The sequence below is a fragment of the Erythrolamprus reginae genome, chromosome 4 (assembly GCF_031021105.1).
Source record: "Erythrolamprus reginae isolate rEryReg1 chromosome 4, rEryReg1.hap1, whole genome shotgun sequence".
In the NCBI taxonomy this organism is placed as follows: Eukaryota; Metazoa; Chordata; class Lepidosauria; order Squamata; family Dipsadidae; genus Erythrolamprus; species Erythrolamprus reginae.
The window spans coordinates 59914226-59928617 of NC_091953.1; the positions used below are offsets into that span (position 1 = coordinate 59914226).

The 14392-nt window shown below is 39.9% G+C and overlaps 1 protein-coding gene across 1 annotated transcript in view; it reads left to right on the top strand.

Annotated features, from left to right (window-relative positions):
- The first annotated feature begins 517 nt into the window (after window positions 1–517).
- KCNE2 (potassium voltage-gated channel subfamily E regulatory subunit 2) overlaps window positions 518–14392 on the top strand; it is a 61722-nt gene continuing 47847 nt past the window's right edge. Inside the window, exon 1 of the mRNA XM_070751773.1 lies at window positions 518–637. The gene's annotated coding sequence lies outside the window, so the exon portion shown is untranslated. The remainder of the gene's footprint in view (window positions 638–14392) is intronic.

Genomic DNA, 14392 nt, shown 5'->3' on the forward strand with positions numbered 1-14392 from the left:
AAAAAATTAGAGGGAACACTGACTGCAAGTAACATTTACCAGAAACACTGTGCCTTCTTAATTTTTTAAAACAAAAATAGAAAATATGGAGAATGCCAAATGAAAATTGTGTTTAAAATACCATGAATAATGAAGGGGGAAAGAATGTTTTTGGAAGCCAATTTTCTTGGGTACTTTTTACAGATGAGTGAAGTTTCCACACACTTCCATCCCCCATGAACCATCTGAAGCTGATTTTCAAGTATCTTAAGTTCTGCCAGTTTCAGAACATTGAGTAACAGGCAGGGTACACTATGCACCAATGACTTTGCCCTCCGGATAACCAATAGAATTTTAAAAAATGAAGTTTGAACAATGTGTCTTGTTTTGAGTTGCTGCAACTCAATAAGAAAAAGGGTTGGGAAGCAACCTTAGAAAAACTGACCATTCAGAAGCACCTGGGTGGAAATCTAAAACTCTCCCTCTGCTCCAGTTCCAAATAAACTTCCTCATTTTTATTCCAGTTCTACTACAACTGACCCTCTGATGGATTAGCTCTTTCAACTAATAGTAACTAGAAGCAAGGATAGATTGTTCTGCTTTTGAATAAGAGCAGAGGAGAAGAGCAACATGGGATGCTGAAGGTGACCTCAGAAAGGTGAGAGAATCTCCATGTAACGGTTTGCACATTGGTGTCCCTTGCTGCATAGTCAGTGATGGGCTCAGATGGGTATGATCAGGTATGCAGAACCAGTAGAAAAAATTGAAAATTCCCCCCCCCCCTTCTGGGCTCTGAGTATGTTTTTTCTATCGCAATAAATGAGGTTGAATGTGTATAATTTTAGAAGAGCTGTGTGTGCATATATGTGTGTACATACACATACAGTTTATAAAGTAGATAATGTATATTTTTTTGTGATGTGTTTGGGCCTGGGCCAGCCGTTGCTCCCACAGATGGGAGAGATGCGGCACAAAGTGAGTGCGAAAGCCTGGCTGACAGCCAGGAAGACGTGGCAGCCAGCCAGGAGGATGAGGCCACTGGTTCACAGAACTCAGCAGACATCCCAGGGGATTTGGCATGCAGTCCCTCAGACAGTCTTTCGTCCTTGAATTCCTCTGCAGATCAATTCATAGACATGCGTAGCCAAAGAGCTATGCAAAGGAGGGATCAATTGAAGGATTATTACAGGTCATCAGAGTAGCACCTGGGTTGGGTGTGGTTCCCTTAATGAGTTCTAAAGGTATAAAAGGGGACAGAGGCACAAGGCAAACTGTGGCTGTTTATCTGTGTTATTTTGTGGTTCCTGCTCTGAAATTTCTGTTCTGTGCCTTTGGATTTCAACTCAGTTTTTTCAGGCACGTGGGAGGTGAAACCTCTGGGACTTGCTGTTTGCTCCAAAGATTCAAAGGACTCCTGAAACGTCTCTGCTCAATGCAGGTTGTCTTTGTTTGCTTTTTCCTGTGTTTTGTATGCGGCTGAAGTAAGCCTTGCACTATCATTGTTTCCTGACACTAAGGACTGTTTTGAGTAACCCTTTTTTGTTTGTTTAATACAAGTTTGCTGATTAGAAGAGCACGTGTGTGTTTGAATTCTTTTCCTTGGACTGTTACGCATTGCCTGAGCCCAGTCAGGCAGAACATTGTGTGCCTGGGTATAATATGTATGTACATATATGGCATATATACATAGAATTAAATAATATATTTTGGATGTTGAGTGATAATGAATAGATAGGGAAATTGTATCTCTTGGAGGCGAGGAGAGGCCAGGCACCCTAACTCAAAATCCTTGACATGATTGATGTCAAGTTGGCCATCTTTAAGCCAGTCACATGACCTTAAAGCCATCCCCCAGTCACATGATCATCAAGCTACTCCCACCCAATCACATGGCTGGCAAGTCACACCACAAAATAAGCCACACCCACAGTGTGGTAGCAAATTTTTTTTGCAGCCCTTCACTGTGCATAGGGCCCGGGTTGTGGGGGCAATATGCTGGCTCTGTTAAAAAGTGCTCTTGCTAACATGTTATAAGCCGCCCTGAATCTAAAGAGAAGGGTGGCATAAAAATCGAATAAATAAATAAATATGATCCCAGACTTTCTGGTACCAGACTTTCTGGTCTCCTCCTTGGTCTTAATGCAGCTGTTAAATGGAAAAGGCTCAGAAAAATTCATAGAAGTGGATTTCTGTAGGAGAAAAACACAACCCAAACACATCTCATGTAAATAAATAGTTTGATTAGCTTTTTCAATCTAAAGGTATCTCCTTTGAACAGCACACATTTAGTAGTGAATTTAAAATAACAGCATCAGCAGGCTGACAAATGTGCTATAATAATATACCTATAAATTAGGAATAGGATATTCAGAGGAAAATGAGAATGTGATTAAGGAATTTGTATGATTATGTGTTAAAACTGTTATGTGTCAAGCATATCCATCATATTGACAAGATATGGAATGACTATAAAATGAATCTTAACATTTGTTACTTAAATGATCTTTGCAGTAGATTTCTTCAAATACCACAAAAAGACTGACAACAATCAATAACTATCATTTAACAAATAAATAACGAATAAATTAATATTTTATAAAACATATTTTATCTTTCTATTTTAAACCATTTGCCATTTTCCCTTTTAAAAAGCAACACATGACAATAATTAATCAAAATGTATTCAGAGTCACATGAATTTCATGTGTTTAAAACAATTGTTAGAACACTTTGAAATATCCGCATTAATAAAGGCCAAAGGGCATCAGGCAGTCTTATGTTATGAAACTTTCTGTAATTTTTAGCAACTAATGTAAATTCTATTGTCAACAAAGAGAGAAAGAAAGAACAAATAGAAGCACATTTATTGGTATAATTTGAAAGCAACATAATTTAGTTCAGTATGGAGTACTGTATTTACTATATTTTCTAACCGTAACATTGTTAAGAAATTGGAACATTTAATATTGTTTGAATAATAGAAGAAGTATTGCACACTATTATTTAGCAATATTGGACTACATTTAAGGTATGTTTGATTGAACATTTGCACACATAGTAATTTACTTTGAATGTAATTTAGAACTTGTAGGAAGAGTGAAATATTTGTGTTGTTTCTCTGTTCAACTTATATTTCTGTTATTTTGAAAACTTGTGTTTGTCGGAAAGAGTACAAGGTAGCTGACATTTATGTTAATTTATTATGTGACCTTTGGAATAATGAACTTGAATACCTTATATCAGTGATGGTGAACCTATGGCATGGGTGGCACATGTGACAAGGCGAGCCATATCTACTGGCTCAGCTCCAACGTGCATGTGTGTGCTGACCATCTGATTTTTGGCTCCTAGAGAGCGTTTGGGGGGATGGCGGAGGGTGTTTGTACCCTCCCCCGGCTCCAAGGAAGCCTTTAGAGCCTGGGGAAGGTAAAACACAAGCCTAGTGGGCCCTCGAGAAGTTGGGAAACAGGCCGTTTCTGGCCTCCAGAGGGCCTCCGGGGAGGCAGGGAAGCTGTTTTTGCCCTCCCCAGGCATTGAATTATGGGTGTGGGCACTTGTGCATGCACAATATCACACCCACACGCTCCTTTGGCACCCGAGGGAAAAAAGGTTCGCCATCACTGCCTTATATTTTTAACACAACAGCAGGTATCTTTAAAAATGAGCTGTTTTATCATAAAACTAAATCAGTGTCATAGAAACTCCTTTGCATTCATCCAACAGTTAAGGAATATTTAATCATGGCTGGTTATGATCCCCCCCTGCTTTCTGTTGTAGATAGAAATGGATATAATTTTATATAGGGCTATCAATTCAAGGCTGCCAAAATTCAGATACCCACTGAATGATGGCCATGAGATTTGCTGACCTCTAGTGATTATCTGGATTTTGACAGCCTGAATCTAGCAGCCTTCCATTGACATAGTGGCTGACTCTGTCCTGCTATTATTTATTTATTTATTTGATTTTTATGCCGCCCTTGTCCTTAGACTCATGGCGGCTTACAACATGTTAGCAATAGCACTTTTTAACAGAGCTAGGCTATTGCCCCCACAATCCGGTATAATTACATTGTAGTATAAAATATATCTACAATAATTAAAGTTTTTAAATATGTGCATGGTCTTCCAATCTAGCACTTTGGATTAATGTTTATGGTCCTATAACCAGGGTAGATTGGGCTACCTGGTTCTACTCCTAACATAAGCAGAGAAGGCAATTGAATGACTTTGGGTCAGGCTGTCTCTCTTAGCTTAGGAAGACAATAATGGCAAACACCACTTCCAAAAATATTACCAAATACCCCTGCCAGGGTTTGTGCATATAGTCACTAGGAGTCAAGACTGACTTAAGACTACATATAGGCAGCATCCCTTTCAACTCTTCCAAGCATTTTTCATTATTTTGAATCAGAAAACATACAAAAGGGATCAAGCTTTAAGATAATTCAATCATTAAAATGACATTCAGATAATTTTATTTGTTTGTTTGTTTTGTCAAGTACGTATTGGTGGTATACAAAGATATAATAATATTTATATACATGATACTAGTAAGAGATAAACATTAGGACAGGGGACGGAAGGCACTCTGGTGCACTTATGCATGCCCCTCGCTGACCTCTTAGGAACAACAGTGGATAATCTAAGGGTAAAGTTTTGGGGGTTAGGTAATGATACTACAGTGTTTGGTAGTGAGTTCCATGCATCAACTACTCGGCTACTGAAGTCATATTTGCTGCAGTCGCATTTGGAGCCGTTTACTTTAAGTTTGTATCTGTAGTGGTTGAAGCTGAAGTAGTCGTTGAGAGGAAGATGATTTTATGGATTATGCTTAGGTCGTGTTTAAGACAACATAGTTCTAAGCTTTCTAAACCTAGGATTGTCAGTCTGGTAGCATAGGGTATAAAGTATAAATAAATAAAGTAAACCATGATAACTTTCACACACAATTTTTATTTGTGATTTATTTATTTATTATTTATTTATTTATTATTTAGATTTGTATGCCGCCCCTCTCCGCAGACTCAGGGCGGCATACAAATTCCTTCAGCCCCAATCATTTTGTGTTACTGCCATACTTATGCGGTCTGTGGATCCTTTGGTTATAAAGCTGTCTCTTGTCCATTTTGACATATGGGATTAATTACTGCAAAGTTCTAAGGCTTGAAATGTAATAAAGAGAATTATTAATATATGACATAAGAGAAATCTAACCTTCAATGGTAGATAATTAGCATGTTTCCCTGTTGACATTTAAATGCTTTCCCCTTTTCTTCTTTTTCCTGGCAAGAATAAAGCTTTAAAATGTATTCAGAGTAATTTAACTGAATTGGCTACCCTAGAATTAGGAACTATTTAATGTGTATTGTATATATGGCATATGGAGAGAAGGATGGAGTTTAAACTGTGCAGTCACAACTGCCTTATTGAATTTTTTAAAACCTGGATGCCCCTGGTATGGCTCCTCTTATGACTAAAGTAACTATCAGATTCTGAAATCATTGATAATTATGCTTTGTTCATTTATAGTAATTATGAAGGAGAAATCAAAGTAGCCAAATGTTCTAAAAAAGAAAAAACACTTTTATTGGATATTGGGTACATGTTCTTACTATTCTTACTATTGCTACCACTGCTCTGTTTCTTTTCCATAAAGGCAGTTGGAATGAAAAGAACAGTATGGGAATTTGAAGAAAGACTGCTATGGGAGGGAGGATCCTCACTAGAAATGGGAAATTGGTTGACCTCAATCATCTTTTGGAGAATTTCTTTCTCAAACACACACAGATTTTTTTTAACAATGCAGAATTAAAATTTGTAATGCTGTACAAATTCTGTCTAGATTTGCCCTGGCAAATCTGGACAGCATACTAAAAAGCAGGGACATCACTCTGTCAACAAAAGTAGATAATTACTAAGGAAATGGCAGTATTAGTTAAAAGTAATGTGATGGGAGAATTTAGAGAAATAAAACAAGCAGTGATAGAAAGCGCTCAGGCGGTAATACTCTTGGGTTGGAAGGATGCGACAAAATGGACAATGCAAAATTGGTGCCGGTACATGGTGGACCACATTCAATTTGAGATTATGGATAAAAGGATGAATTTGGTTAATGAAACTGACTTGCGACAACTGATGTGACGATGGGACAAGGTAAGACGATATATGGCGAGTAGAATCCGAGACCAAGCTACAAGAAACAAATTGGAATCACTCTATAATATGTAAATAGATACTTTGTTCTTGGGTTAAAATGGTTTATACAAGAAACACCCCCGATTTGTGTTCTGTTGAGCTCTCTGGTAGAACCCTCCCAAAAAATGCACAAATACAATTTCACACACACACACACACACGTTTGAAAATTCAAAACGATGTTCTTTACATCGAAAATGCAAATAAACAGAGCACTCTTTTTGTATAGCAAAGAGCACTTGTCTCCAAACAAATTGGTAATTTGTACAAGTCCCTTATCAGTTCTGTGATACTTAGCTTGCAGCTGTGAGGCAATTCACAGTCCTTCTTTCACAAAGTGAAACACACTTTGCTCTGGGTTAGTTTCAAGGTGGGGGAAAAGCAGCACACAAAGATCAAAGTCAGCAAAGCAGTCATGAAACACAACGATCAGATAATCTTCCACAATGGCCAAACCCACAGGCTGCTATTTATAGCAGCCTCACTAATTACCACAGCCCCACCCAACCACAGGTGGCCTCATTTTCTTTGATAATAATCTCTCAGTTGTTGTTGCCTATGCATCGCTCTCCGCATGCATGGCTGTATCATTAACTCTTGTTCTGAATCCAAGGAGGAGCTAGATAATTGATCTCCTTCTGAGCTCTCCTCCTCCCTGTCACTCATATCTTCTTGGTCAGAGGAGCCTTCATCAGCAGATTCCACCGGGGGTGGGGGCAAAACAGGCCTGCAGCATGTGGATGTCTCCCCCACATCCACAGTCCTTGGGGCAGGAGCAGGGCCAGAGCTAACCACAACAATTTGGTGGTGGGGTGTGAATGTTTGTCTGGTGGTGGGCACAATACACAGAACAATCAATAAAATATTAAAACAAAAAAAGTACATATAGCCAAAGGTATGAATGTCAGCCTCCACACTGCCTGCCTGCTTTGGCTGCCATAGAAATGGGGTGGGGGGAGGATTAGGTATTTTGAGGGAGAGGAGCTGTGCTGGAGATGCCTCTGCATATGTCTGATTGGGAATTTAGGGAGGAACGTTCTCCTTGTGTACTGCAGGCTGCATGGACATGTTTACAGCCTGTTCAAGGTCAAAGGCTTTAACTGACCAGATGTGGAGGCTCCACTTGGACATGTGCCCATGTGACATTTCGGAGTGTCAGAATTGGATGATTTGCTCGGGGGGGGGGCTATGTTGGGTGGGATTTGGGGTTATTTCGGTATGCAATTTACGTGTCTTTTGCCTCAGATCTTGCTTTCATCTTGTCTCTGTCAGTTCTTGTCTAGCAAAAGTAATTTTTTATGTCATCATGGACTTGGAGTCTTTCTTTCCTGGACTTTGAACAGAAGCATACCTGACAATCAGCAAGGTCTGAGGCAAACGATTTTCCCATTTGAAATGTGTTCTGTCAGGCTCTCTGGTAGACTCCTCCCAAAAATTCACAGGTACAAATTTCAGACACACACACGTTTGAAAATTCAAAACAATGTTCTTTATAATGAAAATTCACTTAAACCAAGCCCTCTTTTGGTATAGCAAAGAGCACTCGTCTCCAAACAAACTGGTAATTTGTACAAGTCCCTTATCAGTTCTGTGATACTTAGCTTGCAGCTGTGAGGCAATTCACAGTCCTTCTTCTTTCACAAAGTGAAACACACTTTGCTCTGGTTTAGTTTCAAAGCGGGGAAAATCAGCACACAAAAGATCAAAGTCAGTAAAGCAGTCACGAAACACAACGATCAGATAATCCTCCACAATGGCCAAACCCACAGGCTGCTATTTATAGTAGCCTCACTAATTACCACAGCCCCACCCAACCACAGGTGGCCTCATTTTCTTTGATAATAATCTCTCAGTTGTTGTTGCCTATGCATCGCTCTCCGCATGCGTGGCTGTATCATTAACTCTTGTTCTGAATCCAAGGAGGAGCTAGATAATTGATCTCCTTCTGAGCTGTCTGCCCCACTTTCCTCCTCCCTGTCACTCATGTCTTCTTGGTCAGAGGAGCCTTCATCAGCAGATTCACCAGGGGCAAAACAGGCCTGCAGCATGTGGCTGTCTCCCCCACATCCACAGGCCTTGGGGCAGGAGCTGGGCCAGAGCTAACCACAACAGAAATGTATGGCTGTGAAAGTTGGATCATACAGAAGGCTGAGCGTTGAACAATTGTGGCCTTTGAACTACTATATGGTGCTGGAGAAGATTCCTGCCAGTCCCTTGGACTGCAAGGTGACCAAACTGGTCAGTCCTAGAGGAGATCAAACCTGACTGCTCTTTAGGTCCTGAAGATGAAACTCAAATACTCTGGCCATCTAATGAGAAGGAAGAACTCACTGAAGAAGAGCCTAATTCTGGGAAAGATTTAGGGACAACAAAGAAGGGGATGACAGAGAACGAGGTGGCTGGATGGAGTCATTGAAGTAATCAGCGTGAGCTTAAATGGATTCCAGGGGATGGTAGAGGGCAGGACGGCCTGGAGGAACATTGCCCATGGAGTTGCGATGGGTTGAACATGACTTTTCAACTAACAACTATAACACATTCACTCATATACACAATGCATCAAATCTTCTATTAATAATAAGACAATGAATCTGGATCTTTGATATCTCAGAGCAAAAAAAATTATTGTATATTTTTAAAGTGACTAAATTGTTAGAGGGTAGTTGCTCATTCCAGTTTAACAAATAATTCCCCCACCACTGTCAAACTATTCACTAAGGCTTCATTACTATTACTATTAATCTTCTCATTATTCCTATCATCCATCTCTTCCCACTTATGACTGTATGACTGTAACTTGTTGCTTGTATCCTTATGATTTACTGTATATTAATATTGATTGTTTCCTGATTAAGTGTTGTACCTCATGATTCTTGACAAATGTATCTTTTCTTTTATGTTCACTGAGAGCATATGCACAAAAGACAATTTCCTTGTGGGTCCAATCGCATTTGGCCAAGAAAGAATTCTATTCTATTCTATTCTATTCTATTCTGTTCTGTTCTATTCTATTCTATTCTATTCTATTCTATTCTAAAACTTAACATGCAATTATTATAAGGATTCTTGCTTATTAGCTACCATAATAAAAGGCGACAATTGGAACTGTTGCAGACTAGTCTTAATTTTAGAAGAACAAGGCCAACTCAACACCCATTCTCAATCTCATGAACTGTTACGTTTTATGAATGTCACAGAAACAAAGAGATATTATTACAATGCTTATATCCAACAGTTCCCTGAGTAACCTTACAGATATTTTGTAAATAGCCATTATTACCAAGGAACTGTGCATTCAATGTTTCATTTTGATGTAACTTCTACGTTTACTTTTGCTCACATCTATCTGGAACGGTACTGTATTTTTTTCCTCCAAGATAAAACTATCTCGATCTGTGGAAGCAGACTGTTTTTCACAAACACATTGCACCATAATATCTTTCTTACCTGGAGGCATCACTTGACCTATTGTTTTTATTTCATGGTAGAAAGATAAGTGTCAATATTCTGAGAGATCAAATGAAATAAAGCTCCATCATGTCATAGGAAGGACTGGTTCATATTTCATATGTTAAAGCAAATTGAATTAGGTCTTTTGTTTCAAATAATTCCTTCTCCTTTTGCTTATAAGATATTAAGCAGCTGGACTTGTCAAGCAAAATGAAATTAAGTGCAGCAAAAAATATCAAGGGTTGCAGATGGGATTTTTTTTGGCAAGTAGTTTCTATTAGAGCTTCATAAAGAACAGTCATAATCTTTATTAGCACTACAGACATGTATTGCCATTATTATCTATTTTTCTACTTATTTTTTTCGTCATGGGCTACTTAAGAAAACAAAGAACCAAAACATCCCAGAATTAAACAGTTTTTATATGGGATTTGCCAAAGTATTTTGCTTAATGTACATTATCTAATATTAATTAAAAGTCTTTATACATTCTCTTTTCTCAGCTTTTTAATATTTAGTTTAAATTTAAATTTTAGTTGTATGCCAGCAGGGGTAGATTCTAGTTAATTCCTTTCCAGTTCGCATTGTGATGGAAGTACACATTTTGCATGTTCCTCCCAGAAATTACCCTCTGCGCATGCACAGAAGCCCTTGCACATGCGCAGAGGAACATTAATTATTTAAAAATATTAAGAATTAAAATGAATGTTATACTTTCTGTCTCTAGAGTTTGTACGTGTTGGGCGCTATCATGATATTTAATCATGATGTAGGTGGTATTGAGGCCAGTTGCCTTGAAAATAAAATAAGTTAGACCATCAGTAGTCAATTTGAAAGTCTACCCTAATCATGAGGTTATATAACACAACAAAAATGCATAATTCAATAGCTTAAATATCAGGTAATTTGATGTTATAATAACTCAAAAGCTTATTTCCTTGCTTCAAATATTTATTTAGCCTGACATTTTAAATATAGCTTTTGTGGCTGTTGTACATTTTCTTTCTTTTTAAAAGCACAGGATATGAACAAACTGAAAAAAACATATTGTTCTGTCTTCTCTTTGTAATAATTTTTCTGTAGATTTGTGAGCCATTTTTTAAAACAAAACAGGCTGAGACCTTTTCAAACAACTAATGCTAATACTTAAACTCAGCTTGCTTGCTTCTGCACTTTTAAAACTCTCATACTACAATTCTACAACTACTCAAATGAGTCATAAATGAAAATTAAACATACCGGTAACTGTTTTTCATCTAGTTCAGAGTCACGTCTGTAGCCTTTTAAAAACAGTAGTTAAAGGAAACTTGAAAATAATGAAGAGATTCAAGGTCTTCCTCTTATCCAATGTTTTGGTCATTGGTAAAGATGAACTGCCTGAATTCTCTCGAATTAAGAACACAAGAAATAGGAACACTATTCATATCATGTCACTTGAGTTGGAAATCTCTATCCAGCCCAATGTTGGATGATGCATGGGCTGTCTTTATGTTGCAATATGCAATATATATTTATATTTATATGTAATATCACTACTACAGCACTTGCAATATATTCTTTCAAGTGCCATTAAAAATAGGCATTATCTATGGGAATTTTCTTTTTGGGGCAAGAATAGGCCCCATTCTCATGACCTTCCAAAAGGCCTTTAAGATTTGAATGCTGCATACAGTATGCCACAGAAGTGAGTACACCCCCTCACATTTTGTAAATATTTAAGTATATCTTTTCATGTGACAACACTGAAGATATGACACTTGGCTACGATGTAAAGTAAAAAATATACAGTTATATTAAGACCTACAAAGTGGCGCTCAAGGCAGCAAGATGCGCGTACCATGCCGCCTTGATTGCATCAGCGGAATCCTGCCCGGCCGCTGTTTAGGGTGACCCGCTCCCCTCTAAATCAGGGGGCAGTTGGGGAGCCCTTGCAGGGCAGTACTGAGGACTTTAACTCATTTTTTGCTGATAAAGTCGCTCAGATCCGGGCGGATCTAGACTCCAATTGTATAACAGTATCGGCTGACAACGAGTCAGTCGAGGGGACTGGGGCTAAACGTCTTTGTCCATCCATCTGGGAGGAGTTTGACTTGGTGACACCTGATGAAGTGGACAAGGCCATTGGAGCTGTGAGTTCCGCCACCTGTTTACTGGATCCGTGTCCTTCTTGGTTGGTTTCGGCCAGCTGAGAGGTGACATGGAGCTGGGTCCAGGAGATTGTCAATGCCTCCTTGGGGAGGGGGTCCTTTCCGGCTCCTTATAAGGAGGCACTTATGCGCCCCCTCCTCAAGAAGCCTTTCCTGGACCCAGCCGTGCTTAATAACTACTGTCCAGTCTCCAACCTTTCCTTTATGAGGAAGGTTGTTGAGGAGGTGGTGGCATTACAACTACAGTGGTCCTTGGAAGAAGCCGATTATCTAGGCCCTCAGCAGTCTGGTTTCAGGCCCAGCTACAGCACGGAAACTGCTTTGGTCGTGTTGATAGATGATTTCTGGCAGGCCCAGGACAGGGGCTTGTCCTCTTGTGCTTCTTGACCTCTCAGCGGCTTTCGATACCATCGACCATGGTATCCTTCTGTGCCAGCTGGAGAGGTTGGGAGTGGGAGGCACTGTTCTTCAGTGGTTCTCCTTCTACCTCTGCGGTCGGTCGCAGTCGGTGTTAGTGGGGGGTCAGAGGTTGTCCTCTAGGTTTCTCCCTTTTGGGGTGCCTCAGGGGTCGGTCCTCTCCCCCCTGCTATTTAATATCTACATGAAACCGCTGGGTGAGATCATCCAAGGGCATGGGGTGAGATATAATCAATATGCCGATGATACCCAGTTATACATCTCCACCCCATGTCCAGTCAACGAAGCAGTGGAAGAGATGTGCCGGTGCCTGGAGGCTGTTGGGGTCTGGATGGATCACCTATTTTAATAACAAGATATGTGGTTGGGGTGGGGGATGGAATAGTAAAATTAGAAGCTCATTCACACTCTGGTTGACCTCATCCTACTAAACTGAGAAACAGAAGGGAGCCAAGTACAACTACTTGGGTAGCAATTTGCCTCTTGTGGTTTTTTTGGCTGAGAACCTGATTAGTTGCCAGTAAAAGCTAGATTAGGTTGTGGATTTATCTCTGCATTCAGCTACAGTGGTACCTCTACTTAAGAACTTAATTCGTTCCGTGACCAAGTTCTTAAGTTGAAAAGATTGTAAGTAGAAGCAATTTTTCCCATAGGAATCAATGTAAAAGCAAATAATGCGTGCAAATCTATTAGGAAAGAAATAAAAGCTCAGAATTTGGGTGGGAGGAGGAGGAAGAAGAGAAAGAAGGCAGTTGCTGCTGAAGGAAGAAGGTGAGGTGAGGGGAATCAAAAATATCCAAAACTTTAAGGCTTAAAAAAAAGGACTCTGAGGTGGCGAGGAGGAGCACGCGCCTCCCATACACCTGGCACGAGGCTGAGTCCCATACACTGCGCCAGAGAGAGAAACCCAGGCGGGCAAGAGGGAGGAACCTCCCGCTTCTTTGATCGAAAGGCAGCTGCTGCTGCTGCTACCTGCTTCCTCTTCCTTCCCATGCTGAAGAGCTCCCCTCTTCTCTTGCTCACTCACTTTGTAGCTGCCACCTTTCCTTCACTATGGTGACTCCTCGGTTTGGCTGAAGCTGAGTTGATTTGGCTAGGGCGAAGCACCCACTTTTGCCTTTCCATGTCCAGATGCTCTAGGAGGCAACCTCACGCCAGGTGTGTGGGAGGCAGCGCAAGGGAGTCACCACAGCGAAGTGGTTTATTCCCTCTCAAGCGCCCAGAGAAGGGAAAACGCTCCATTTGCTCTGGGCTGCCAAAGCCTCCTTAAGCGCCACTGAAAGGCTCCTCTGGCAGCCCTGAAAAGCCCAAGATGGCCAGGATTAAAGGGGGAATGGCAGGAAACTGGCCAGGCTTTCGTGTTGATCTCAAATTTCCTGGGAAATTTTTCTGGGCTTGGGTTCTTAAGTAGAAAATGGTTCTTAAGTAGAAGCAAAAAAATCTTGAACACCCGGTTCTTATCTAGAAAAGTTCTTAAGTAGAGGCGTTCTTAAGTAGAGGTACCACTGTATAACGAAAATTCTCACGTGAAGACAAACTTAGAGAGCAGAAGCACTTAAAATATTTGACTTTTGCTCCTTCCTTTCAAAATTAGGCAAACTCTTGGCCACTTTCAGAATACTCTGTGTACTAAAGGCTTTATTTTTTGGAAAGAGACAAAAACCAAAGCAGAGGTTAGGCGTAAAGTGGTTCCTCAATCAATCAGCTACCAGATCTGGACTAAACCACCATGTGCCTACTAGATGAAGCAAAAATTTAGTATTTTTGACAACTATTTACTGCCAGCTAGTTCTTGACCAGATTTTTGCAGTAGAGATCTGGCAGCTCCAAGCATAACAAAATTTTCCCTTCTATATTTCCTATCATCGCTACCATTTTTCATCTTGCGGAGTTGTTAGTTTCAGAGACAGTTAAAGCTAGTTTTTGAGTAACAAAACACCTAGTTTATTATGATATCAAGCTCTGGGAAGTGCCAAAATGTTTTTCACAATCAATGTGACATAGAGCATAAACATGTCTGATATATACCACTGCTGAGTGAGGTCAGATATTCCCAAGAATGTCATTGGTTTCCAAATGAGATTGAAAGCTTTATTATATGGGGAGCTGTAGTAGACTACATGAGCTAAAGCAAGACAGACATTCCCTGTAACATACTGCATCTGATATCAGGATAATATCTGCCACCAAACTGGCAGGAAT